The sequence below is a fragment of the Protopterus annectens genome, chromosome 8.part0 (assembly GCF_019279795.1).
Source record: "Protopterus annectens isolate FY-2018-M chromosome 8.part0, PAN1.0, whole genome shotgun sequence".
NCBI lineage: Eukaryota > Metazoa > Chordata > Ceratodontiformes > Protopteridae > Protopterus > Protopterus annectens.
Genome location: NC_056741.1, coordinates 704110215 through 704135196, shown reverse-complemented (window position 1 = coordinate 704135196; position 24982 = coordinate 704110215). Strand labels below are relative to the sequence as shown.

Sequence of the window (24982 nt, the reverse complement as noted above, 5' to 3'; positions counted from 1 at the left end):
GGTGATGTGGATGTCTAGGGTGATTAGCTTGTGGTCGGATCTGACCAATGAGGAGCTGACCTCTGGTGTGGAACACCAGTCACCCATGTTGGTGATGACCAGGTCTAGGATATTGCTGCCTCAGGTGGGGGTGTGGATAAGTTGATTCAAAGCGTTGGAATTGATGATTTCCAGAAAACGTTGAGCAAAAGAGTAGTTTTCCCAGTTAATGGTAGAGTAGTTGAAATCACCCATTATTAGAGTGTTGGGTTGTACCTTAATATTTTCCAGTGTATCAAGAAAAGAGGAGTGGGAATCCTGGGGCATGGTGGGGGGTCTGTAGCAAGCTACAATCTGGATTGCAGTTTTGCCCAGAGTTAGTTGAACTTGGATAATCTCGGATGCATTATGCTGAGCAACTAGCTTGGAGGTGTGGATATCCTTAATGAATATGGACACGCCTCCACCTTTAGTGTTTCGGTCCGGTTTGGTGGCCGAAAGGTGTGGTATGAATTATAGCCTGGTAATGCAGGGGTGCTCTCTGGAGCTTTGAACCAGGTCTCTGTCACTGCACAGATGTCAATGTTCTCCATTTTAAGGAGTGCCTCGAGTGAGTGCATTTTGAGGTTTAGACTTCTAGCATTGAGTAGCATTACCCTCAGATTTTGCTTGCTTGTACATGTTACGGTGGTGAATTTGTCATTTGAACCTTGCCTAAAAAGGCACTATAGGGGTGGCAAGAGCCTTTGCCAGTATCCGGAATCCCAAGGCGACAGGTGCAGGCCATCTCTGGCAAAGCAGCGTGGTCTGTCAATCATGTCATCCCAGGCAGACAGATACTGGATTCCCTTAGAATGACACCAGAAGCTTAGCCAATTGTTAAAGTCAATCATTTTGTCCTTGTACTGTGGTGTCATTCTGGGTGATGGCAGGATGCTACTCAGGGCTAGGGTCATACCGGCCTGGGCTACAAGATCAGAGAGCTCCTCCATGTCTCTTTTCATGTAGTCCAGGGAGGTACGTCTCAGGTCATTCACACCAACATGGACAATGACAGAGTCATATTTGTACTTGTTGTGGAGTGACCCAAGTGCATGCGTTATGTGGCGGATCCTGGCATCTGACAGGCAGCTGACAGTAACTTTTTCCTTGTTTAGCCTGGTGAGTGGAACATCAGTGTGCCTGACTACAGAGTCACTTATGACTAGAGTGTTGGGTACGTTATGCCTTATGGGCTGTAGTTGAGTGGCACACTGAGTATGTGGACTATGTGTCATTTGGGTAGTGTTGGGGGGTGGAGGTTGCTTGCATTTCTGCTTTGGAGGTCTCTGTTGTTTGGGCAGATTAGTACAGAGAACCTCCGTGAATGTAGGTGTGTGTTTTGTGGTTCTGTGTGCGCGTTTTGGTGGTGTAGGTTTTGAGGGACTATGTGGTGAGTGTGGTGCGGTGCAAGTGTTTACCTTCTCCTCTTGACTGTCTTGGCCTGTCTTTGGTAAAGAGAGCTTTGCTTCCAGTTTGGCTATATAAGTGCATCTCTCACAGGTCGTAGTGTTGGGTGGTAGGAGGAGAGGGTTGTGTGCATGAGGCAATTGCTGCATTGTCTCAAGATACCCAGATTCATCAGGTAGACAGGAGAAAACACCGGGAGCTGACCTTTAGACATGCCTGAATAGGTGCTTATTTATTAAGTACTAAAAACTGTTTTCCTCTAGACAAGTGAGGAAAGTTGAGTGCTGTAGTAATTTGTAACTTATTTAGTGCTTACAATGAGTTCTGAACAAGTGCTGAGATCAAAGAAACAGATGAGTGCTAAAACTAAAAAGCTGGCTAGTTGCAAGGGAAATTTTGAAAAACAGACTTTATGGCACCAGGAATAGTTTAACCCCAGTTAAGTGTGGGGGGGGGGGCTTAGGAGCTCACAAACAGTCCTGGACACAGCAAATCCGTATGTGACCTGCCACAGGAAAGGGGGGAAGCAAGCTTAGAATTTTTTTCCAGTAAAGTGGAAATGGAGAAAGCTGGAACAGAAGTTAATTCAATGTTAAGAATCTGAGTGGGTTGGCCTTTATAAATGTTCTCTATTAGATTGAGTAAACTAATGACACTAGACTGGTTGCCTCTTTCATTACCTCTGTTTTGGATTGATTATCAATATCAAGAGCTTCAATGACACATTCAGAAATGAAAGCTCTAATGCCAGATAGGTCAGACCAAACATCAAAGGCAACAAAGCTAGTGTCTACATCAGCAGTGAAAATCTGACATCTAGCATCACTACATACCAGATGCACTAACAGCAATGAAAGAAACAAGACGGATGTATATCTGAAGCATTAACAATGAGTCACAGGGTGCCAAAATTGAAATTTGGTACTCATGCAGGTTCTGAGGTCATGCTTGATCATGAAGGGACTGGAGTCACCATCCTCAGAACTGTTTCAATTTCAAAAAATGTGGTACTTGTGAGAAAAAAAAGTGCCCTACATGATGGTGAAAAATCTGGCAGAGATTCAAAAGTCGCATGTCTTCCACAGATGGAACAAGGGAAGGCAAGGAGCACCAGAACACATTATCCTTTAGCAAGGCCTCGGCCTTCCTGTCATTGTCAATAACAGGAGGGGACAGTGCAGCTCTTGGGGGTTCATGCATGTTAACTGGTAAGATGAAAAGACAGAAATGGCTAACAGGACAAGCAACTTTGCTTTTTTAAAGTGGGATAAGTAACTTGATACAGACTTTGAATGCCTTCGGGAAATGGGGAAGATTGTCAAGTTATATAAAAACTAAATGTTTTCTAATTTCGAAGTAGATTTTATAAATTCTTGACAAATTTGATACTTTTAAGGAGTATGTGTAACGCTAAATCAAAACAAGCATTGTGTGACCATCTTGGGGAGGAATTTTTTGATACACAAACAGAAACAAGAAGTTATGTACTCACATTCGATGTATGTAGTCCATCTCACCTCACATTCTTACCCATGGGTTCGGAGCCGAATATCGGCTCCGACTCAGCCTATTTTACTAGCTCAAAAGTCTCTGATTGGCTGGGCTAAGAGGGTTTCCCATGGTACCCTGCTTTGTATCCCCAGATCTAGTTTGCTGCTAACATAATTACTGCATACATATCATGCATCCATACAAACAAAAACTATTCAAAGGGACTCTGCAGGATGCAATCTAACTTCCAAATCCTTCAGGCAGGGGGAAGGCGGGAGGTAAGAATGTGAGGCGAGATGGACTACATACATCGAACGTTATGGTGAGTACATAACTTCTTGATGTTATGTAGTCCTATACATTCTTACCCGTGGGACAGCGTCCCTAGCACCTACATCCTGGGTGGCTCATAGGAAAATACTCCTGAGAACTGTGGAGCCAAAGGAAGACCTGCCCCTGGAAACCATGTCCAATTTGTAATGAGAAACAAAGGTGTGAGGAGAAGCCCAAGTGGCCACAGCACATATATCATCCATTGACAATCTAGCTTGATAGGCTGTGGATGTGGAGACCGCCCTTGTGGAGTGGGCTTTAGCTGGAAAAGGCAAATTTTTACCTGCTGTCTGATAGATGAAGGAAATACAGCTGGCTATCCATCTAGAGAGCATGACCTTGGATACCGGAGAACCAGACCGGTTCTCCGAAAAGGAGACAAAGAGTTGGTCAGATTTCCAGATATCTTTCGTCCAGTGTAGATAGAAGCGTAACTATGTACATCCAATTGGTGAAATCTGAATTCTGCCTCGTTAGAAAAATTGGGGAAGAAAACTGGCAGCTCAATAGACTGATTCATATTAGACACAGAAGCCACTTTGGGAAGGAATGATGGTTTTGGTCTAAGAGAGACTATCTTTATGGAAGATCAAATATGGGGGTTTGATGGAGCGGGCTTGAATCTCAGAGACCCACCTCGCTGAAGTGACTGCTGTTAAAAATGCTGTTTTCCATGACAAAAATTATAACTCGCAGGTAGCTGCGGGCTCGAATGGTGGAAGAGTGAGGGCTTGAAGAACAAAATTGAGGTCCCAGGGCATGACAAGTTGGGATACTGGGGGACGAAGTAATGGAGTACCTTTAAGGAATGCTTTACATAGTCTGTGTGCCATAAGGCTAGGCTCATTGGCCACATGGAAATTTGATATAGCCGCCAGCTGAACTTTGATGGTGGCTGATGCGGACCCTTGATAGAACAACGTAGACAAAAGCTCCAGAACCGAATCAATTGGAGCCGTGTAGGGATCAATGCCTCTAGAATGGGCCCAGATAGAGGACCTTTTCCATTTGCTAGAGTAGATTTTTCTAGTGTATGGTTTATGAGAGGACAATAATATATGGACTACTTCCGGTGAAAAATTGTAACATCTGACTAACGATGGAAGTGGAGTAGCCAGGCTGTCAACCGGAGTGTCCTCAGAGAAGGGTGGAACTGTCCCGATATGTGCATCAGTAAATCTGGAAGGGGTTCCAGAATCCAAGGTGTATCCACAATGTAAAGTTGAAGGAAGGGGAACCATACCTGACGAGACCAGTGTGGGGCAATCAGAATCATTCTGCTTCCCAAGGATTGTGCTTTCTGAATCACCCTTGAGAGAAGGGGACATGGAGGGAAAGCAGACCGGAGGGCCAATTGTGAGCCAGAGCGTCCCTGGGTGATTCCCCCGGTGGGGGGGGATCAGCGAGAAGTAGTTGCTGCATTTCGCATTGAGAGGGCTGGCAAAAAGGTTGCAGCAAGGTTGATCCCATCTGCTGAAGATTCGCTCAGCAACCAGGCGATTCAAGGACCACTCATAGGGCATAAGGATCGCCCTGCTTAGCTTGTCGGCTATTACAATGGTCTTCCCCGGAATGTGCATTGCCACCAGAAAACGTTGGGAAGCTATTGCCCAATGCCACATGCGCATGGCCTCTCTGCATAGTGGGTAAGATCGGGTTCCCCCTTGTTTGTTGAGATACCGCACTACTGACATGTTGTCTGAGTGTATCGCAATAGTCCCTAGAGGAAGAACATCTTGAAGTGCCTGCCACACAAGAAGCACTGCTCTCATCTCCAGGACATTTATGTGGAAATGTATCTTGTTTTCCTGCTACGTGCCTTGGACTGTCCTGCCGAGATAATGCCCCCACCAATCTGGGAGGCGTCCGTGGTCACCATGGCAACAGGGACAGGTGGAACAAAGGGCTTTCTCCCATTCAAGTTGTTGGTGCACAGCCACCAACGGAGGTCCTGTTTGCATCTGTCTGTCATTAAGACTGGATGGGATAGCGGAAGTCTTTGGAGAGACCATTGGACAAAGAGGAGCCATTGAAGAAGTCTCATGTGTAATCTCGCTAGAGGAACCAACATGATAGTCGCCGCCATGGTACCTAGGGGTTGTAGAATCAGTCTTGCCTTCGCATGTCTCAGGGGCATCAGCGTGTGAATTTGTTGTTGCAACCCTGTAATTCTTTCCTGTGGTAAGAATGCTCGCATTTGAATGGTGTCCAACTCTGCTCCTATAAAGGTGACACACTGTAAGGGCAATAAGGCAGATTTTTTTCCAGTTTATTGTGATGCCTAGTTGGTGACATAGACTGATGGTAGCGTCCCTGGTCTGAATTAGTTGATGGCTGGTGGGGGTGGTGAGGAGCCAGTCGTCCAGGTACAGAAACACCTGGAATCCTTGACGTCTCAAGTGAGCCGTCACTACTGCCATACACTTGGTGAATACCCTGGGGGCTGTGGTGAGACCAAAGGGCAGGGCTCGAAACTGGAAGTAACTGGCTCCCAGCAGGAAGTGTAGGAGACACCTGGATGCCCTGTCCATTTTGACATGGTAGTAAGTATCCTTGAGGTCGATGGAGCACATCCATACTTCCTCTCCCAACAATGGGAGAATGGATTGTAGAGTGACCATACGGAATTTGGACTTGTGTATGTAATTGTTGAGTTGACTGAAATCTAGTATGGGTTTCACTTCCCCTGTTCTTTTCGGTACCAAAAAGAATCTTGAGTAAGTCCCTAATCCGATTTGGTCTGCGGGGACTGGTTGGATGGCTCCTTTCTCTAGCAGCTGAGATATCTCTGAGGCTGCTTGATCCCTTTGACTGGGTGGAATGTCCAGGATTTTTCTTATTGGAGGGGGTACTGAAGAGAATGGAATGAGGTAACCTCCAGAAATTATCCTTAATACCCATCGGTCCTGGGTGATGCTTTCCCAGGCTTCCGGATACAAGGAAATTCGACCCCCGACTGGCTCCGGATAAACACAGTCGGGCACACCCTCAGCAATGAGAGTATGGGGAGCCGCGGAAGGAGTCACAGTCTCCGGAATTGCGGGGGCCCCCTCTGCCTCTGGGGCGACGTCTCCCTGAATAACTCCCCCCTCCCCTGCCTCTGGAGGGGGGGGGTCACCTTGTGCGGCAGGAAAAAAAACTATGTGATTTCTTGAACCACATCTACCCCCCCCCCCTGCTGGGCCTTGGGATAAGGCCTAGATGGAAGGAAAAAATGGACCCCTACGGCATACAGGGTCTTTTTCCCTCTTGCTCTCACCTGGTGAGGGTGTCTTTCACTTTGGTCCCAAACAAGGAGGAACCATCAAAAGTGGCATCAGTGAAGGAAGACTTGAAGGCCTCAGTGAAATGACACAGGCGCAGCCAGACTTGTCTTCTAAGTGATACCCCTGAGCTGGCCGCCCTACTCGCTCCCTCAGCCGCATACGATATGAGTCACATGGACGAGTTTGCGATGGAGTTGAGGGTAGAAACTTGTGCATTAACTGTCTGAGCTACCGCCTCAGGTATGTTACCCGCAAGAGTATCTCCCAGTTTTTTAAGGAGATCTCTCTGGAGCTGAGTGAAATGAGACAAGTAATTCAGCGACCGTAAAGTGAAGGTGGCTGAAGACAGGGTACACTTCCCGTATCGGTCCATAGTCCTAGACTCCTTGTTAGAGGGATGGACCGACGAGGAAGACTCTGAAACTTCCTTCTGGGTGGCTGCCGCCACCACCATGGCATCTACAGGGACTCCCTTTGACAAACTCTTTTCCCTGAGGGGCGGAGAGAAATTTGTTGGGGCGCCTAGGTACAGGCTCTGCAGAATCAGGTTTTTCCCATACCCTTCGACAAATAAGGTCAAGAAGTTCATCGAAGGGTGGAGACACCCAGGCGGCGAAGGGTTGAGCGCCAAAAGCCTTAAGGAATACTGACTCCTCCTCGGAAGGGGCTTTGGAAGGCCAGTCTCCTCTTTGTTTCAGTATCGCCAGGATATCGGAGAAGGAAACATCATCAGAGGGGGGGATCCTTCCGATTCCTCGAGGTCAGTATCGGAAGTGAGAGACTCATCCTGGGAGTCTATGTGCTTCCTCTTGCACAACTTCTTTCTGGGAGGTTCCTCAGCCACTGGCTCTGAGAGACCTTCAGAAGGTGGGGGACCGCTCGTGGGGGTGTCCTTAGGGTCTGGCGCTCTACTGTCCAATGATAGGTGAGTGTCAGAAGCTCTCGCCGGAGTGGTAGGGGATGGAATGACCGACCCGAATGATGCAGCTGACGATCTGGCCAGCACGCCCTGCATGGCCTCAAAGGCAGGTCCCCCCGAATCAGAGGACCGACCTCCAAGGCCACGACCGGGACCGGGGTCCCCCAAGCCAATGCACCGAGTGAGAGACTCGGAACCGAAAGATGTCCCACAGTATCCCCTTCGGGCCCGACCGAGGAGACCCGAGTCCCGAAACCTGTGGACGGGACTGACATGGTCGGAGTCGAGGTAGGCACCGAAAAACCCAAGGGGGTATCGGAGCCGGAGCAAGAACATCACTCGGAGTGGAACATACCGGCTCCGACAACAAGGATGTGCTCGGAGGAGGAATCATCGAAACAGCCATAGGAACTGGCTCCGGAGCCGACTGGGTCACAGCCGAAAACAGCTTAGCCAACACCGGCGACTGTAGGAGGCTCTGCACTACCCTATCCACATCCAAATCAGAAAGCCTGGAGGATTTGGAAGAGATGGATGGGGATTGGGATCTCTTATCTGGTGAACCATGCCTCACACTAGGTGATCGGCTCCGAATGGGTTTGAGAATGATCGGAGCGGACGCCGATTCACTTAACACCGATATCTCCTACGGCCCCGAGAACAGTGGAGCCGAGGAAGCACAGTCCGGTATAGTGATCTTCTCCGGAGGCTCCAAAGATGCAGATGGAGCCGGAGACCTTTTCTTGGAATTGGAGGCTTTAGATTTAGACTGAGAGCTGGAAGCCGAATCTTTTAGTTATGTACTTACCATAACTTTAGATGTTTGGGATCCATCTCGCCTACATTCAGTACTGATGGGCTCGGAGCCGATCCCTCGGCTCCGACTCGGCACGCTATGCTATAGAGCGAGGCCTCTTATTGGCTGAGCTATTTCTTATCCCAGGATGCACCACCACTAATCCCCCAGATCTTGTTTGTCCGCATTCATGCACACGTACACAACTTGTTTATATAACATTGCCAGATGTTTCAAGATGACACAACAGGATTCGGACCTTCTGATATCCTCTGATCTCCAAGGAAGGGGAAGGAGGGTGGGTTATTGGGAATGTAGGCAAGATGGATCCCAAACATCTAAAGTTATGGTAAGTACATAACTAAAAGATGTTATGTGATCCTATCTCGCCTACATTCAGTACTGATGGGACAGCGTCCCTAGCACCTAAATCCTGGGTGGCTCATTGGAAAACACTCCTGAGCACTGTGGAACTAAATGAAGCTCGTCCTCTAGATGCCACATCCAATTTGTAGTGGGAAATGAAAGTGTGCGGGGAAGACCATGTGGCCGCAGCACAAATGTCACTAATGGCAAGCTTAGAATGGAATGCTATTGAAGTAGCCATAGCTCTTGTAGAATGAGCTTTGACAGAGGTGGTAAGCTCTTTATTAGAATGAGAATAAGCTTGAGTAATACAGTCCCTTATCCATTTGGCAATAGTGACCTTTGTGACGGCTTTGCCCAATTTATTGTCCGAAAAGGATACAAACAACTGATCTGTTTTCCTTGTTTGTTTGGTCCTATCTAAATAAAAACACAATTGCCTGTGGACATCTGTGTGGAATATGAATTCTGCTTTGTTAGAATACTTCGGAAAGAAGACTGGAAGTTCTAATGACTGTTGTAGGCAGAAACTGGAACAAACTTTAGGGACAAAGGATGGATTTAGCCTGAGGGATACTCTATCTTTGTGAAAAACCAAGTATGGAGGTTTTACAGACAAAGCTTGAAGCTCTGAAACCCTTCTGGCAGAAGTAATCGCCACCAGAAAAGCAGTTTTCCACGATAGAAATTTTAAATAACATGTTGCTGCCGGTTCGAAGGGGGAGGAAGTTAAGGTGCGTAACACCACATCGAGATCCCATGGAGGAGCAGGATGAGAAATCGGAGGTCTTAAAAGCGCAGCACCTTTCAAGAAGGTCTTACACAATCTGTTGCTCATTAAAGGTGGGTTTATAGATTCGTGAAAATTGGAAATAGCTGCCAATTGAACCTTGATGGTAGAGACTGAAGAGCCTTGATTGAAAAGAGAAGTTAGAAATTTCAGTACTTCTGATACAGGAATAGTGATGGGATCCAGACCCTGGAGTTGTGCCCAAATCGCAAATCTTTTCCATTTGCTAGAATACAATTTCTTTGTAGCAGACTTGTGGGCCAAGGATAAAATGTGTACAACTTCCAGATCCAAGGTATGATTCCTGACTATAGTTGGAAGAGGAGGAGCCAAGCCGTCAATTTTAAGGTGTGTATAGGTCTGGGATCTGATCCAGGAACCATGGACCTTCCAGTGCATATTTCCGAAAAAAGGGGAACCATACTTGACGAGGCCAGTAAGGAGCAACTAAGATCATTTTGCTCCCCAAGAGAGACGCCTTTTGGATCACCCTGGGAAGGAGAGGAACTGGAGGAAAAGCATAAAGCAAGCCGGTGGGCCACGGACAGGCTAGTGCGTCCATAGGGCTCTTCCCCGGAGCCGGGGTGAGGGAGAAGAACTTTTTGCACTTCGCATTCAGTGGAGTCGCGAAGAGATCGCAACACGGAACTCCCCATTTGCTGAAAATCTGATTTGCAACTGTAATGTTCAGAGACCATTTGTGTGGAGACAGGATAGTTCTGCTCAGTCTGTCGGCTATCACATTGGACTTGCCCGGGATATGAGTCGCCACTAGAAAGCGTTTGGTCAACACTGCCCATTCCCAAACTCTCATGGCCTCGCTACAAAGGGGATAGGATCTGGTCCCTCCCTGTTTGTTCAGGTACCAGACCACTGACATGTTGTCGGAGTGAACGGCAATTACGCCCTGAGGGAGGTAATCGTGAAGGGCTTGAAGGGACAGAAGCACCGCCCTCATTTCTAGGATGTTGATATGAAGCAGAGTCTCTTCCGAATGCCATTTGCCTTGGACTGACCTGCCCAGGGAATGCCCCCCCCCACCCCATCTGGGAGGCGTCCGTGGTCAAAGTGGCCACAGGAGGAGGTGGAACAAATGGTCGTCCCTGATCCAGATTGGAGGGCACCAGCCACCAGCGAAGGTCCCGTCTGCAGGTTTCCGTGATCCATATGAGGTGACTGAGAGGGAGTTCCTGAAAGGACCACTGAGTTGAAAGAAGCCACTGGAGAATTCTCATGTGCAACCTTGCTAGGGGAACCTAGAAGAACCGTGGCGGACATGGATCCCAATAGCTGCAGGACCATTCTGGCTGGGGCTTTGGATCTGGGAAGTAAGGCTCGAACTTGAGCCTGTATGGTTTGTATCCTGTCTGTAGGTAGATAGACCCGCATTCGGTTTGAGTCTATCTCTACTCCGATGAATCTTATGCGTTGAGATGGCAGCAACACAGACTTTGGCCAATTGAAGGTGATTCCAAGGGAATTGCCCAGTGATACCGTGGCTTGTAGGCTCCGCAATAGTAGATGCTTAGAGGTGGTAGTTAGGAGCCAGTCGTCTAGATACGGAAACACCTGGAATCCTAGACTTCTCAGGTGAGCAGTCACGACCGCCAAACATTTGGTGAACACTCTGGGGGCTGTGGTGAGACCAAAGGGCAGCGCGCGGAACTGAAAATGACTGCCTCCTAGGCTGAAGCGCAGATGTCTCCTGGACGCATGATGTACCATGATATGGTAATAAGCGTCCTTGAGATCTATGGAGCACATCCAAACACCTTTCTCCAGCAGTAGGAGAATGGTTTGTAGGGTGACCATTCGGAACTTGGACTTTTTGACTGAACGGTTTAGAATGCTGAGATCCAAAATGGGCCTCAAGTCCCCGGTCTTTTTTGGCACCAGAAAAAAGAATCTTGAGTAAGTCCCTAATCCGATCTGGTCTGCAGGGACCGGTTGGATGACTCCTTTTTGCAGCAGCTTTGAAACTTCTGAGGCTGCAGTTTCCCGTTGACTGGGTGGCGGGTCCGGGATTTTTTTGGACTGAGGTGGAGAGTGAGAAAAAGGGATGGCGTAACCTCCGGCGATAATTCGAAGCACCTATCGGTCCTGAGTGATACCTTCCCAGGCTTTTAGGTGCCTCTAAAAATGACCCCCGACTGGCTCCGGAGCTGCACAGTCGGGCAATCCCTCAGGGACTGTGAAAGGCTGAAGAGCCATGAAAGGACTCGCGGTTTCCAGTGTTGCGAGGGCCTCTGCCACCTCTGGGACGGCGTCTTCCAGAAGAATTCCCCCTCCCCTGCCTCTAGAAGGGGGATCGTCCTGCTGCGAGGGGTAAGACTTCTGAGATCTACGGAACCACATTTTCCCTCCTCTTTTAGCCTTGGGGTAAGGCTGAAAGGGAGTGGAAAATCGTGCCCTGACAGTCAAAGTCTTACCTTCTTGCTCGCAGTGGGTCAGTGTGTCCTTTACCTTGGGTCCAAACAAAGAGGACCCCATCAAAGGGGGCGTCGGCAAAGGAAGACTTAAAGGCCTCCGCAAAATGACACAGGCGGAGCCAGGCTTGCCTCCGTAGAGCAATGCCTGTACCCGCCTCTCTACTCGCCCCTTCGGCCGCATAAGAAATGAGCCTCATGGACGAGTTTGATATGGACTACAGCGTAGCCAGCTGAGAGCCAACCGTCTGGGCCAGCTGCTCAGGCAGGTTACCCAAGAGGGTATCGGAAAGTTCTTTAATCAGATCCCTCTGAAATCTGGTAAAGTGCGTGAGATAGTTCAAGGACCTTAATGTAAAGGCCGCTGAACTTAGGGTGCGCGTACCATACCGATCCATGCTCCTAGACTCCTTATTAGGAGGATGGACGGACGTCGAAGCCTCTGCTACAACTTGCTGGGTAGCAGATGCCACCACCAAAAGCATCTACAGCCACACCTTTCGTCAGAAACTCTTTTTCTGGGGGTGCTGACAGGAACTTATTAGGACGAGCAGGCACCAGTTCCACAGAGTCTGGGTGTTCCCACACCCTTCGACAGATCAAATCCAAGAGCTCGTCGAAGGGCGGAGACACCCAGGAGGCGGAGGGCTGAGCCCCGAAGGCCTTAAGGAACACCGACTCATCAGCAGAAGGGGGTTTGGATTGCCAGCCGCCACGTTGTTTAAGGGCTTCCAGGATGTCTGCAAAGGAGACATCATCTGAGGACGACTTAGGGGACCCCTCTGCATCATCGAGATCAGTGTCTGATGTAAGAGACTCATCAGGGGAGTCAACGTGCTTCCTCTTGCACGATCTTTTCCTGGGGGGTTCCTCCAAAGAAGCTTCAGAGGGACCTCCAGGAGGGGGGGAACCCCCAGTGGGGGGAACCTCAGGCCCCAGGGCTCCGCTGTCTAAGGACAGGGGGACTGCCAAAGACCCAGTCTCAGTATGCAGGGAAGGAGCTGGGGAGACCGTGGAGGTAGCCAAAGAAGATTTGGCTAACGCACTCCTCATGGCCCTGAAGGCGGGACCACCAGAATCCTGGGAAGGTCCCACCTCCGTGGCCACAACGGTAGATGGCACCCCTGCAGCCAACGCACCGAGAGGAAGGCTTGGGACCGAAAACATCAGTCCTGAAGCGTCCCCCCAGGGGCCGACAGAAGAAGTCCGCGTACCGAACTCTGACTCAAGAGCCGGAGTTGGAGTAAGGGTCGGGCCCGACCCGAAAACCTCCATCGGCTCCACCAGCACCGGCTCCAATGGTGCCGAGGCTGTTGGAGGAGGAACCATAATAGCAGGGTGGACCATCGGCTCCGAAGCCGAATGGGCTGGAGCTGAAACTAACTTTTGAAACACCGGAGACTGGAAAAGTCTTAGGAGCACCCTGTCGATGTCCGAATCAGACATCTTGGAGGATCTAGATGACACCGATCGGGTCCGAACTGATTTCTCCATCGGCTCCATAGGACTACGGGACCGGCTCCGAATGGATTCGACCACTATCGGTTCCGAGGGAGATCTCAAAACAATTTCCCTCGGTGCCGAGGAGGGCTTCGGCGCCGAAGGGGAGAGTCTGAGCCGGCAACCCTCATCGGCTCCAAAATCAGTGGAGCCGATGAAGGTGACCCGCCTCTCGATGCCCCAGTCCTCGGCTCCGAAAGCAGAGGGGTCGAGACTGGAGGCATCGAGGCAGACCGTTCCGCCCTCGGCTCCGAAGTCCATGGAGCCGATGGAGAAGCCTGCCTAGATTTTTTGGCAGTCGGTTCTGACAGACTGGTTGGAGCAGACGCTTTTTTCTTCTTCGTAGGAGAGGAAGAGGAAGATAAAGCCTCCTCGAAGGAGGGCTTAATCAGACCTTTTAATATTAATTTATTCTTCCTCTCCTGGAGGACTCTAGCAGAAAAGGCGTGACACACGCTACAGGACTCTTGTAGGTGCTTGGCGCCTAAACAATAAACGCACGAGGAGTGGTCGTCCGTTATGGACATTTTGTAACCACACCTCGCGCACTTTTTAAACCCAGAGGGTCTATGTTCCTTAGACATGCTGACTAACACTAAGAAACAAAGTGAAAACTAAGTAAGTTTTTTTTTTTTTTTTTTTTGGAGACAAAACACAATGTCAGAAAACAATACACAATCTAGTACCACAAACACTGAAAAAAAGAGGGTCAAGACCTTCTAACTTAAGCAGGTACTTGACCTCCTGGAAACACAAAAACGCTAGATAGTAATAGGGGAAGGCCCCTCTAACTTAAACGGGAAACCTTCCCTTAACAAAAAAACACAATTTTCCTCAACAAATTTTTCCAAACACACTCGTACAACAACAATAGCTGTTAAAACAGCTTTTGGGTTCAAAATAGCAAAATTCTTGACAGGAAAAGTCTGAATAAAACAGTACTTAGCCCAGCCAAGTTTGAGACCACGTCCTAGCTTGTAAGCGGCAAACGAGATCTGGGGGATTAGTGGTGGTGCATCCTGGGATAAGAAATAGCTCAGCCAATAAGAGGCCTCGCTCTATAGCATAGCGTGCCGAGTCGGAGCCGAGGGATCGGCTCCGAGCCCATCAGTACTGAATGTAGGCGAGATAGGATCACATAACATCTATAGCTTCCTCAAAAGACGGAGACGGTTTAAGCAGTCCCTTTAAAATCAATTTGTTTTTCTTCTCTCTTGGAGCACCAGAGGACTGAAGGCGTGGCAAAAGCTACATGACTCCTGCAAATGGATGGCTCCAAGGCAGTAGACACATACAGAGTGTCCATCTGTGATGGACATTTTACATCCGCATTTCGAACACTTTTTAAAGCCAGAAGGCTTATGTTCCTTCTGATCCTTACACATTATCTACTAATGTAGAGAAACAGTTAACAAACTTCCAAAACGTCCACTACAATTAACGAACTTCCAAACGGGCGGGAAGCCCACAACGTTCACTGCAAACAGTACTACACAGACTGAGTGAAGCTCTAAACAAACTATAAGCAACAAATGACACCACTAAAGAACCTCTAACTAAAATGGTTCTTAAACAATACGGAAACAAACACACGAACAACTCACTAAGGGAGGACTAGGTCCTCTAACCAAAATGGGCCTAGCCCATGGGAACAGTTAGGGGATACCACAAAAACACCAAGAAACACACAATCAGCAAAACAGCAGCAAGAAGTAGCTATTAAAATAGCTTTTGAGTATAAAGCAACCAATTTCTCAAGAGAAATAAGTCAAAAGCGGTACTTAGCCACAGCCAAGTGAGACCACGTCCGAGCTCTACAAGTGGCAAACGAGATCTGGGGATACGAAGCAGGGTACCATGAGATACCATCTTAGCCCAGCCAATCAGAGACTTTTGAGCTAGTAAAATAGGCCGAGTCGGAGCCGATATTCGGCCCCGAACCCACAGGTAAGAATGTAGGCAAGATAGGACTACATAACATGAGTAGTTCACGATCACAGATAAATAAGGCCTTGGTCCACACAGAAGAGTTCTGACAGGAGATTTGAGAAAAATACTGAGAGCAACTCAAAATGTAGCACGGGTTCATTTTTCCTCATTCAGCACTGAGTGAGGCAACAAAGATCTGAAGAAGTTTGGTGCTGCTGTACATTACAGGAAAGGTGGATGCTGCTTAGCAATCTCTGAAAATTTTAGTATTTATCCACTCAGCAGTCTTACTGCGTATCAGTCTTGGTCCTGCTCTTACAGAGAACAAGTCTCTTCTTACAGCACACTGTAATCAGGTAACAGTGTACTGTAAAAACACAGTTACCTACATACATGGACTATTTTTCAAGTTACACATCTCTTACATGATTGACTGTCCTCCCATTTCTCCTTATGCAGGTGGACAGTTCTTGTAAAGCTCTACAATCTATGTTTGTGATCTCATGATTTTTAGTATAAAACAAATGTTACTTAAAATGTACCATGAGTCTTTAAGTATGGGATGTGTTTTCCCATTAAATCGGTGTAGTTTCTGTTTAGCAACTTTGTTTTTACTACTGCCAACCATTAAAATGCAGCACATATGGACTGCTAAGAGAGTAAGAAATGCATGCAAGTATTTTTTATATAAAGCAATGAATACAGAAGTTAAAATCAAACTTGCAATGTCATCTGCAGACACACTAGTCAGGAAATTTTTTTTTTTTTAACATTTACATAGCAAAGAGGCATCCTACTTGTCTGTCAAGAGGATGGAAATTGAGAGGCACTTCAAGTGCTGTATAAGAAGAATGAACAGTCCACTAATTTCAGCAACAGTTAGAGTACCAAACATGACAGGCAAATGGTAGGCCTTCCTTGCCCTAGTGACAAATCACTCTAATCTTACCACTCTCTCTCCTTCTCATGTCCTCCTTCATGCTCTATTTTTCCCGCTTGAAAGTGTATGCAAAGTCTTACCTTTAACAAGAATTCAGGGTCCTGGTCTGTAACTTGTTCTGAAATGTCCATCAATGTTTGCCGTGTACAGTCATACTTATTCTGGTAATTTGGGCTGTTTACAAGTGAGCAGCAGATGGTATTTACCAGGAACAGCTACAAAAAAGGCAAAAAAACATCATTGCAGTTTGTATTTTCTCCTCTGTCATGACATCTAGCAATGGATTTTCTAGTCCATTCTCTGTGACATAAAATAAATAGTGAATTTACTGCAGATATGACCTCAATATCCCTTTCCCTACCACATCAGTGCCATAAAGTCAGACAAGACCAACAACAGTGAGAAGAGCAGGTCTCCTGGCTTGCCTGCAGAGTTCATTATCATGCCAAATGGTAGATGGCAGTTGTCACGCTGCCAGCCCAGTTATCTGGAATTTTGTAAATAATTCTATGTCATTTGTGAATACTGATATGATTTATACAGAACTGTTTGCTATGTACTGAGCTTCAAGAATGTAACCAAAGCATACCCTGATGGAACATATAAGATTAACTTGTAAAACTTAAGTAAAGTTGAGGTTAAGTTACTTTATAGATGGACCATAAACAAAAGATGTTACCTCTCAGTTTCAGTTCAGTAGCAGATAGAATGTCTAGCGCTGGAAGTTTTCTGTACTGTCCTGGAGAGAAGTAATTACTAGGTTTAAAATGTAAAACGTTTTTGCAAAATTGTCCGGTTCGCTTCTCAACTAGAGTGTCTTCTGCATGGAGACATGCGTGAATGGGCATACCTTCGTTGAAGGTTGTGCGTCAGGGATAGTAACTCGGCACGTAAAAATCAACTACCAATCATTAGCGGACCGGAGTTCAGCTGTGGTGACTCCTAACCAGGAAAAGCCGAAAGACACAAACATTGCTTTGAGACTTCCTAGCAGCTGCACATTTCTGAGAGATGTGTATTTCTCACACAGAGATGTTAAATTCTGTTAGTTTCTGTTTAGCCTGGGAACTGAATTGGGGTGACAAACAGTGATGTCATCCAAGCTGACCCAGTAGTAATATTTGATATTAATTTAAGAACTCTCTCAGAGAAAGACTGTGGATTTTGCCTTGGACTTAGCAAGAACATCCACTCATCATCAACACCATCTGCACTTGCCTCGCTGTAAGTAAGATTTTGGGGATAGTATAATTTTAGATAGGAATATAGTAAATTAGAAGTTATGTACTCACCATAACGTTCCATCTGAGTAGGTGACTTCATTTGGATGCAACCTGTGGGTATCGGATCCGACCTCGGATCCGAGCCGGCATTTCAAAAGCTTAGGCTCCGAGCTCCTAGCTCCTCCCTCTTACCCATAACCCCTTGCCAAGCCCTGACTGACCTCAGATTGAGTTTGCCTAAATAATACTGACTACATTACATGAACAAAGCCTAAAACTCGCTCTATAAAGGTCAGGGGGATGGAGGGGGGATGGTTGCATCCAAATGAAGTCACCTACTCAGATGGAACGTTATGGTGAGTACATAACTTCTAAATCTGAAGTAGGCAGACTTCATTTGTCTGCAACCTGTGGGACAGAGTCCCCAGCTACCTGAATCTTGGGCGGCCGTCATGGAAGGATGTTCGAGCACCGCTGAGCCAAAGGATGCTCTTCCCCTGGAAACAACATCCACTTTATAATGAGAAATAAAGGTATGAGGTGAGGCCCAAGTGGCTGCCACGCAGATATCATCCAAGGACACACGGGACTTAAAGGCGGCTGACGTGGAGACTGCCCTAGTAGAATGAGCCGTAACCCTCTGAGGAGCAGGTCTACCTGAAGTGTCATAAGCCTGCAGAATACAATTAGCAATCCACCTAGATAGTGTGACTTTAGACACTGCTTTACCCAAAGCAAATTTAGCAAAGGAGACGAACAGCTGATCTGATTGCCTGTGACCAGCTGTTCTGTGAATATAAAATCGTAATGGTCTATGAACATCCAAGGAATGCAATTTGTATTCTCCTTTGTTTGAGTACTTGGGAAAAAACACAGGTAAATTAATTGATTGGTTGATATTAGATTCTGAAGAGACTTTCGGAAGAAAAGATGGATTGGTCCTGAGGCACACCCTATCTGGAAAGAAAGAAAGGTAAGGCTTGACGATAGAGCCTGAAGTTCAGACACTCTTCTGGCTGAAGTGATAGCTACTAAGAAGGCAGTCTTCCAGGAAAGGTACTTAAGGTCTGTAGAAGCTGCAGGCTCAAGGGAGGAGCAGTAAGGGCTTGCAGAACTAAAGATAGGTCCCAAGGTGGTACAATCTCCTTGACTGGAGGCCTCAACAAAAAAATCCCTTTGAGAAAGGTTTTGCACAATTTAGCCGTCATGAGGGGAGCTATCTCATGACCAATATGATAATGCGAGATGGCTGCCAATTGTACCTTAATCGTGGAAGAACTTGCCCCTTGGTGAAAGAGGTCTGTTAAAAAAATCCAGCACTGCTGACATAGGTGCTGAGAAAGGATCCAAAGTTCTCTGAACCGCCCAAATAGAGAATCTCTTCCATTTACTCCGATAAACCTGCCTGGTGAAAGGTTTATGAGCTGCCACTAAAATGGCCTTGACCGGTGACGAGATACCGGGAAGTCCTAATCAAGGATGGAACTGGAGCAGCCAAGCTGTCAATTTCAGGGTGCGTAGATTGGGAACCGAAATTCCCAGAGGGTGGGAGATGAGATCCGGAATCGGATCCAGAATCCAGGGTGGATTGATTTTGTGAGACCATACAAAGGGGAACCAGGGTTGACGAGGCCAGAACGGGGCAATGAGAATCATTCTGCTCCCCAAACTGTTGGCTTTCTGCAGAAGCCTCTGCATCAGAGGTAGTGGAGGGTAAGCATAAAGGAGACCGGGAGGCCAAGCATGCACCAGCGCATCTCTCGGGAATTCCCCTGGTGGGGGAAGCAGAGCGAAGAAATTGTCACATTTGGCGTTTGAGGGAGAGGCAAAAAGATCGCAACAGGGTTGCCCCAAACGGCAAAAATCTTCTTCGCTACCTGAGGATTGAGAGACCACTCGTGAGGTGAAAGAATGGTGCGACTGAGTTTGTCCGCAAGGATGTTGGATTTTCCCGGAATGTGCGTTGCTACCAGAAAGCGTTTGGTGGAAATTGCCCATTCCCAGACTCTCATGGCCTCTCGACAAAGGGGATAGGACCTGGTTCCTCCCTGTTTGTTGATGTACCAGACTACCGACATGTTGTCTGTCTGAATCGCAATAGTCCCTGAAGGAAGAACGTGGTGAAGTGCTTGCAACGCTAGGAGCACCGCCCTCATTTCCAGGACATTTATATGCAACGACGTCTCTGTGGGGTTCCACGTGCCTTGGACAATCTTTCCCGCCGAATGCCCCCCCCTCCCGAGGCAAGAAGCGTCCGTGGTCTCTCTGGCTCGGGAAATGCAGCACAAAAGGTCTCCCTGTCAGGGGCTCAGAAGAAAGAAGCCACCAAAGAAGGGAATCCTTGCACGCTTTGCTGACCGCTATCGGAGTGTTGAGAGAGGAACAGAGAGGGGACCACTGAACCTGAAGGGTCCATTGAAGAACCCGCATGCGTAAGCGTGCATGAATAAGCGGGATAGCTGCCGCCATCGAACCTAGGGCCCTCAGGACCGAAGCTGCAGTCGGAAATGGTTGCAGGGCGCTGCTACATGACACTTCAGGTTGGCAATTCTGTCTGGAGTGAGGAAGGCTCGCATTGACCTGGTGTTTAGCCTTCCTCCTATGAAATCTATAGCTTGTGTGGGGTGCAGTAAAGATTTCTCCCAGTTGACAGTGATGCCCAGCCTTGGGGCTAGTCAAGAAAGTAGTCCCTGGCTGAGCACAGAAGATGCCTTGATGATGCCGTCAGGAGCCAGTCGTCCAGGTACGGAAAGACCTGTAATCCCTGGAGCCTCAGGTGGGCCGCTACCACCGCTAGAACCTTGGTGAACACCCTGGGGGCTGAGGTGAGACCAAAGGGGAGGACCCTGAACTGGTAATGACTGGCTCCCAGCCGAAGCAAAGGAACCTTCTGGACCGTCTGTCCATGCGAATGTGGTAGTAGCGTCCTTGAGGTCGATGGAGCACATCCAGTCGTTCTCCCTCAAGAAGGGGAGTATAGATTGAAGGGTGACCATCCGGAACTTTTGCTTGGTTACTGACAGGTTCAGCAGGGAAAGATCTAAGATTGGTCTTAAGTCCCCCGTTTTCTTTGGCACCAAAAAGAACCTGGAGTAAAACCCTGACCCGGTTTGATCTGGGGACGACTGGATAGCTCTTTTCTAGCAGCTGTTCGATTTCGATAGCTGCTGCCTCCCTTTGGTCGGGTGGAACATCTGGGAGGCTGCGAGATCTGGGAACCTTGTACAGGGGAATTGTATAACCTCTGGACATCACACGAAGCACCCAACGGTCTGTTGTGATGGACTCCCAAGAAGTCAGGTGCCTCAAAAAACGCCCCCCGACTGCCTCCAGAGACGGACAGCCGGGCAACCCTTCAGGGCTGCTGCGTGGGTCTATCAGAGAAAGGTTCTCTGGACCCAAAGTTGCTAGGAGCCCCTGCCTCTGGGACGGCGACCTCCCATCCTCCTCTGCCACGGAAGGACTGGTTATCCGGAGCAGGTTGGGACTGCTGCGATTTCGAACCACATCTTCTTCTGTCCCTTTTGGTTCTTCGAGAAGGACCTCTGGGGAGCTGAGAAGCGGACTGACGGCAGACAGCGTCTTCCGCCTTTCTCGCTCTGCACTAATCTTTCGCGAACAGTCTTGCCAAACAAGGCACAACCATCGAAGGGGGCATTCACGAAGGTCGCCTTAAAGGGCTCTGCGAAATCACAGTGGCGGAGCCAGGCCTGTCGCCTCATGACTAGACCTGCTCCGCTGGCTCTAGCGGCTCCCTCAGTAGCGTGAGAAAGTAGCCGCATAGATGTATTCGAAACTGATCTAAGAGTGGCCATTCGGGTGGAGTATACCTGTTTATCCTCACTCGACATGGACTCTGGGGGAGATGCAGCGTATTCTTTAATCAGATCCCGCTGCATCCTGATGACGTGTGCCATGTAGTTCAGCGCTCTCAACGAGAAGGTTTCTGAACTGAAAACTCGCTTCCCGATGCGATCCATCGAGCGGGACTCCTTGCCCGGAGGATGCATAAAGGGACTCTCCTGGGCCAATTCCCTCTTAGTGGCTGCAGCCATCATCATGGCATCTACTGGGGGGCCTTTGCTCCAGTGAGTGCGGTCTGCCGGAGGGGAAAGGATACGGTCAGGACGCTTGGGTACAGGCTCAACGGTGTCCGGATCCTTCCACGCTCTGATGGATATAAGGTCCACCAGAGGGTCGGCAGGAGGGGACACCCAAGAGGTAGATGGGCCCGCCTCGAATGCCTCCAAGAACACAGACTCGTCTGAGGAGGCCTTGGGGGCAGACCACCCCCCCCTGATTCTCAACATTTCCATAATGTCTCCAAATGAGACGTCTTCAGGGGTTGACCTTGGGGAGCCTCCCTTCATCCAAGTCTGTGTCTTGATGTAACGGACTCGGGAGTCCATGTGCCTCCTTTTGCACTTACGCTTCCGAGGTACTTCTTGGGGCTGTCCGAGGAGTACTCTTCCACAGCCGGCTCATCCAAGGGAACTACTTGGCACATCGAGGCGGGCTGTCCCTGGGACCTGCTGGTGGGGCCTGGCCCAACTGCAAGGGAGTGCGGGATGGAGCCGTGGCAGGGACCGGGTCTGGTAGTCCTCAACAGTGCCCTTTCCACTACGCCGAGGCCGAGGGAGCCAGCTTCTCTAAACCCGAGCCGACCCCACTCGGATCCGGCCTTGCGGATCGGGCCGAGCCGAGACGGTCGGATCCGAGAGACTGGTGTGCTCCGACCTAGATGGAGCCGAAGATACACCAGCTCCCTCGGACCCGAGGCTCGGTCCTCGGCTCCGAGGTCGGGTCTGAAGTACCAAGCACTCAAGGGATGGGACGGATCCGAGTGCGCCGACCCATCGGATCCGACCCACCCCGGATCCAACTCTGCCCGGCGCCGACAGCTCCGAACCCATGGTATGGGTCGGAGAAGGAGCCAAAGGCGAAAAAGGTCGGCCCCTCCCGGATGGGGGGGGGGCTAGGAGCACTCCCATTTGCATTTGGGCCTGGATGAATTTCCTCATCATCCGGTCCATATCTGCTTCACTCATGGAGAATGTGGATCTGGTGGAGGCCACCGCGGACCTAGAGAGCCCTGGGACCTCGCTGAAGGGCTAGCCTCCTCCTCCTCAGGCCCAGGAGAGAACCGAGGGGAATGGAGCCGAGGAGGAGGAAAGCTAGAAGGCACAGGGGAGGCCCGCTTAGATGGAGGAGCCGAACTGGAGGTTTCAGCTCTCCATTTGTGGTGCCTCTCCCTGTGCCTCTCCTTCTTCTCTCTCTCCCTAGAAGACTCTCTCTCCTCCGGCATCTTAGAGGGAGGTTGAGTCCCAGCCGGAGGAGGAGAGCCCACAGCAACTGCTTGCTGAGTAGAAGGGGCAGTCGTGGTATCTGGAGGAGAAGTCCGCCAGCACCAGCTTCGACCTCCGCTCCCTCAAAGCTCGGGGTTGAACCCTGCACAAATGGTACAACCAGATGACAGGTGTTCAGCCCCAAGCATTCTTGAGTGTGGCCATCCGCTGGGGACAGCTTATGGCCACACTCGGTACATTTAGAGAATACAGCCTTATGGGCTTCAGACATGTTAAGCCCTAACAGGCCTCAAACAAACACACACACACAAACTACGCAAAACCCGAGAAAAGTTTAAAATAAAGAGAGAGGAAAGCCTAACACAATCACTTCTAACTAATAAAATTAAAAAAATTAAGGTTTTTGAAAATTTTTCTGTCAAAAACAACTTATCTGCCTAGGAGCTCAGGAATCCGTCGCAACTTGAAAGCGGCAAACGAAATCTGAGGTCAGTCAGGGCTTGGCAAGGGGTTATGGGTAAGAGGGAGGAGCTAGGAGCTTGGAGCCTAAGCTTTTGAAATGCCGGCTCGGATCCGAGGTCGGATCCGATACCCACAGGTTGCAGACAAATGAAGTCTGCCTACTTCAGATGATTAGTTTAGACGTTTTCTGCATTTATTTGAGACTGTCCTGCAATGTGATTTTAAAATATTTCCTGTGATGTGAATTTGAACTCTGAAGAAACTTTGTTGGATTGACTGAGTACTGTTTTGTTCTTTTATTATTATTAAATATATTTAAACCTATATTTGTGTCTGATACTTGTGAGACATATTTAAGCTCTTAGAGTACCTGCATATGGATTTAGTGACACTGTACAGGCCACTCCTAAACAGCCTTGCTCTTGGTCAGACTACCATTTGGATTAATAGTAACATTACAGTAGGATTGGACACCCTTTGTAATGGCCTTATAGTAGCTGATAAGAAGGGTTCTGGTGGCAGTGACAACTACCTTATAGTCTGGGCAGAAGGGGGCACAGCTAGTAAACCTGCATCAGCCTTTCCCAGGTGTGTGTGTGTGTGTGTGTGTGTGTGTGTGTGTGTGTGTGTGTGTGTGTGTGTGTGTGTGTGTGTGTGTGTGTGTGTGAGCTACTTGGGCAGGGACACAAAGCACTGGTTGGACAGAGAGTGTTGGAGGACTTGGCTTAGAACCCTGGCTAAGGACTCAACTCTATAGCTGTGCCAGTGGGAAGTCTTATTGGGGATCTGGAGAAAGAGGGAGAAACCAGTCCCAGGTTGACTGTGATCTCTGTGTGCTCTTAAGGGAAATTGCACTTTACTGTGTATGTACTTGTCATTCTCCCAATGTGTACATCTCTCACTGTTGCCGGTGGTGAGGATTGAGGCTCCTTGATTACTGGGCCAGTGCAGGGGCATCACAGCAGTATCCTACTGCCAATAAGTTCCACATAAGGTAGTAATGAAATAAACATACACTATTCAAAGAATATTTCAGAAAACATTTTAAATCACACTGGCTATGCCCTTGCTCTAAACCTGACTAGCATCATCTCTGTCTCTCAAAGACTCTAACTCAATTGGAAGTGTCTTAATGAAGAATTACATAATTCTATCTTCTATCTATTATCCTACCATGTATAGTGTAAATAACTGATAAAAATGTTCTTATACAGTGTGTCTCATGTATTCTACAAACATGTTTGTCTGTTATAACGTATTGTAGATATCAAAGTATTTGTGTGGAGCTTTTTTCCCCGGGCAACCGCTGAAAATGGACATGTATCCAGTCGGACTATCCCAGTCAACAAATGTAAAATAAAATAAAATAAAACAAATAAATAAATGCTACAAACTTGGAGTTCTAGACAAGAATGTCATTAGTCCCTTCATTCCTGCCACATAATGTGCAATACTGGGCAATTTCTCCTGAGAAAGAGACCTCCACTCTCTGAATATTTAATAAAAAACTATTATAAATACATAAGCTGATATCGGTTTCTCAAGCAATAGGTGAAAGTATGGTTACGTAAGGATATTACAGGAATGGTACCCATCTTACATCCTTTCTTCCTTTCTCTGCAGTAATGCCATTTGAGCTACATGCCCTGACAGTTTATTGTAGACCTTCCACAAGCAGTGGATACCACGCTTCCCACCCTGTTAGCCTCTAAATGGCTGCCTGACATGCAAGTCAGAAGCCAGGAGCTATGAAAAATACAAAGGCCGCTAGGTTGCTATGAGGTGTCCCACATCATTTTTGTATTAA

The 24982-nt window shown here is 48.2% G+C and overlaps 1 protein-coding gene across 1 annotated transcript in view; it reads left to right on the top strand.

Annotated features, from left to right (window-relative positions):
- Window positions 1-24982, top strand: part of KHDC4 (KH domain containing 4, pre-mRNA splicing factor) — a gene marked incomplete in the record, with an annotated part of 2214276 nt that overhangs the window by 221828 nt on the left and 1967466 nt on the right.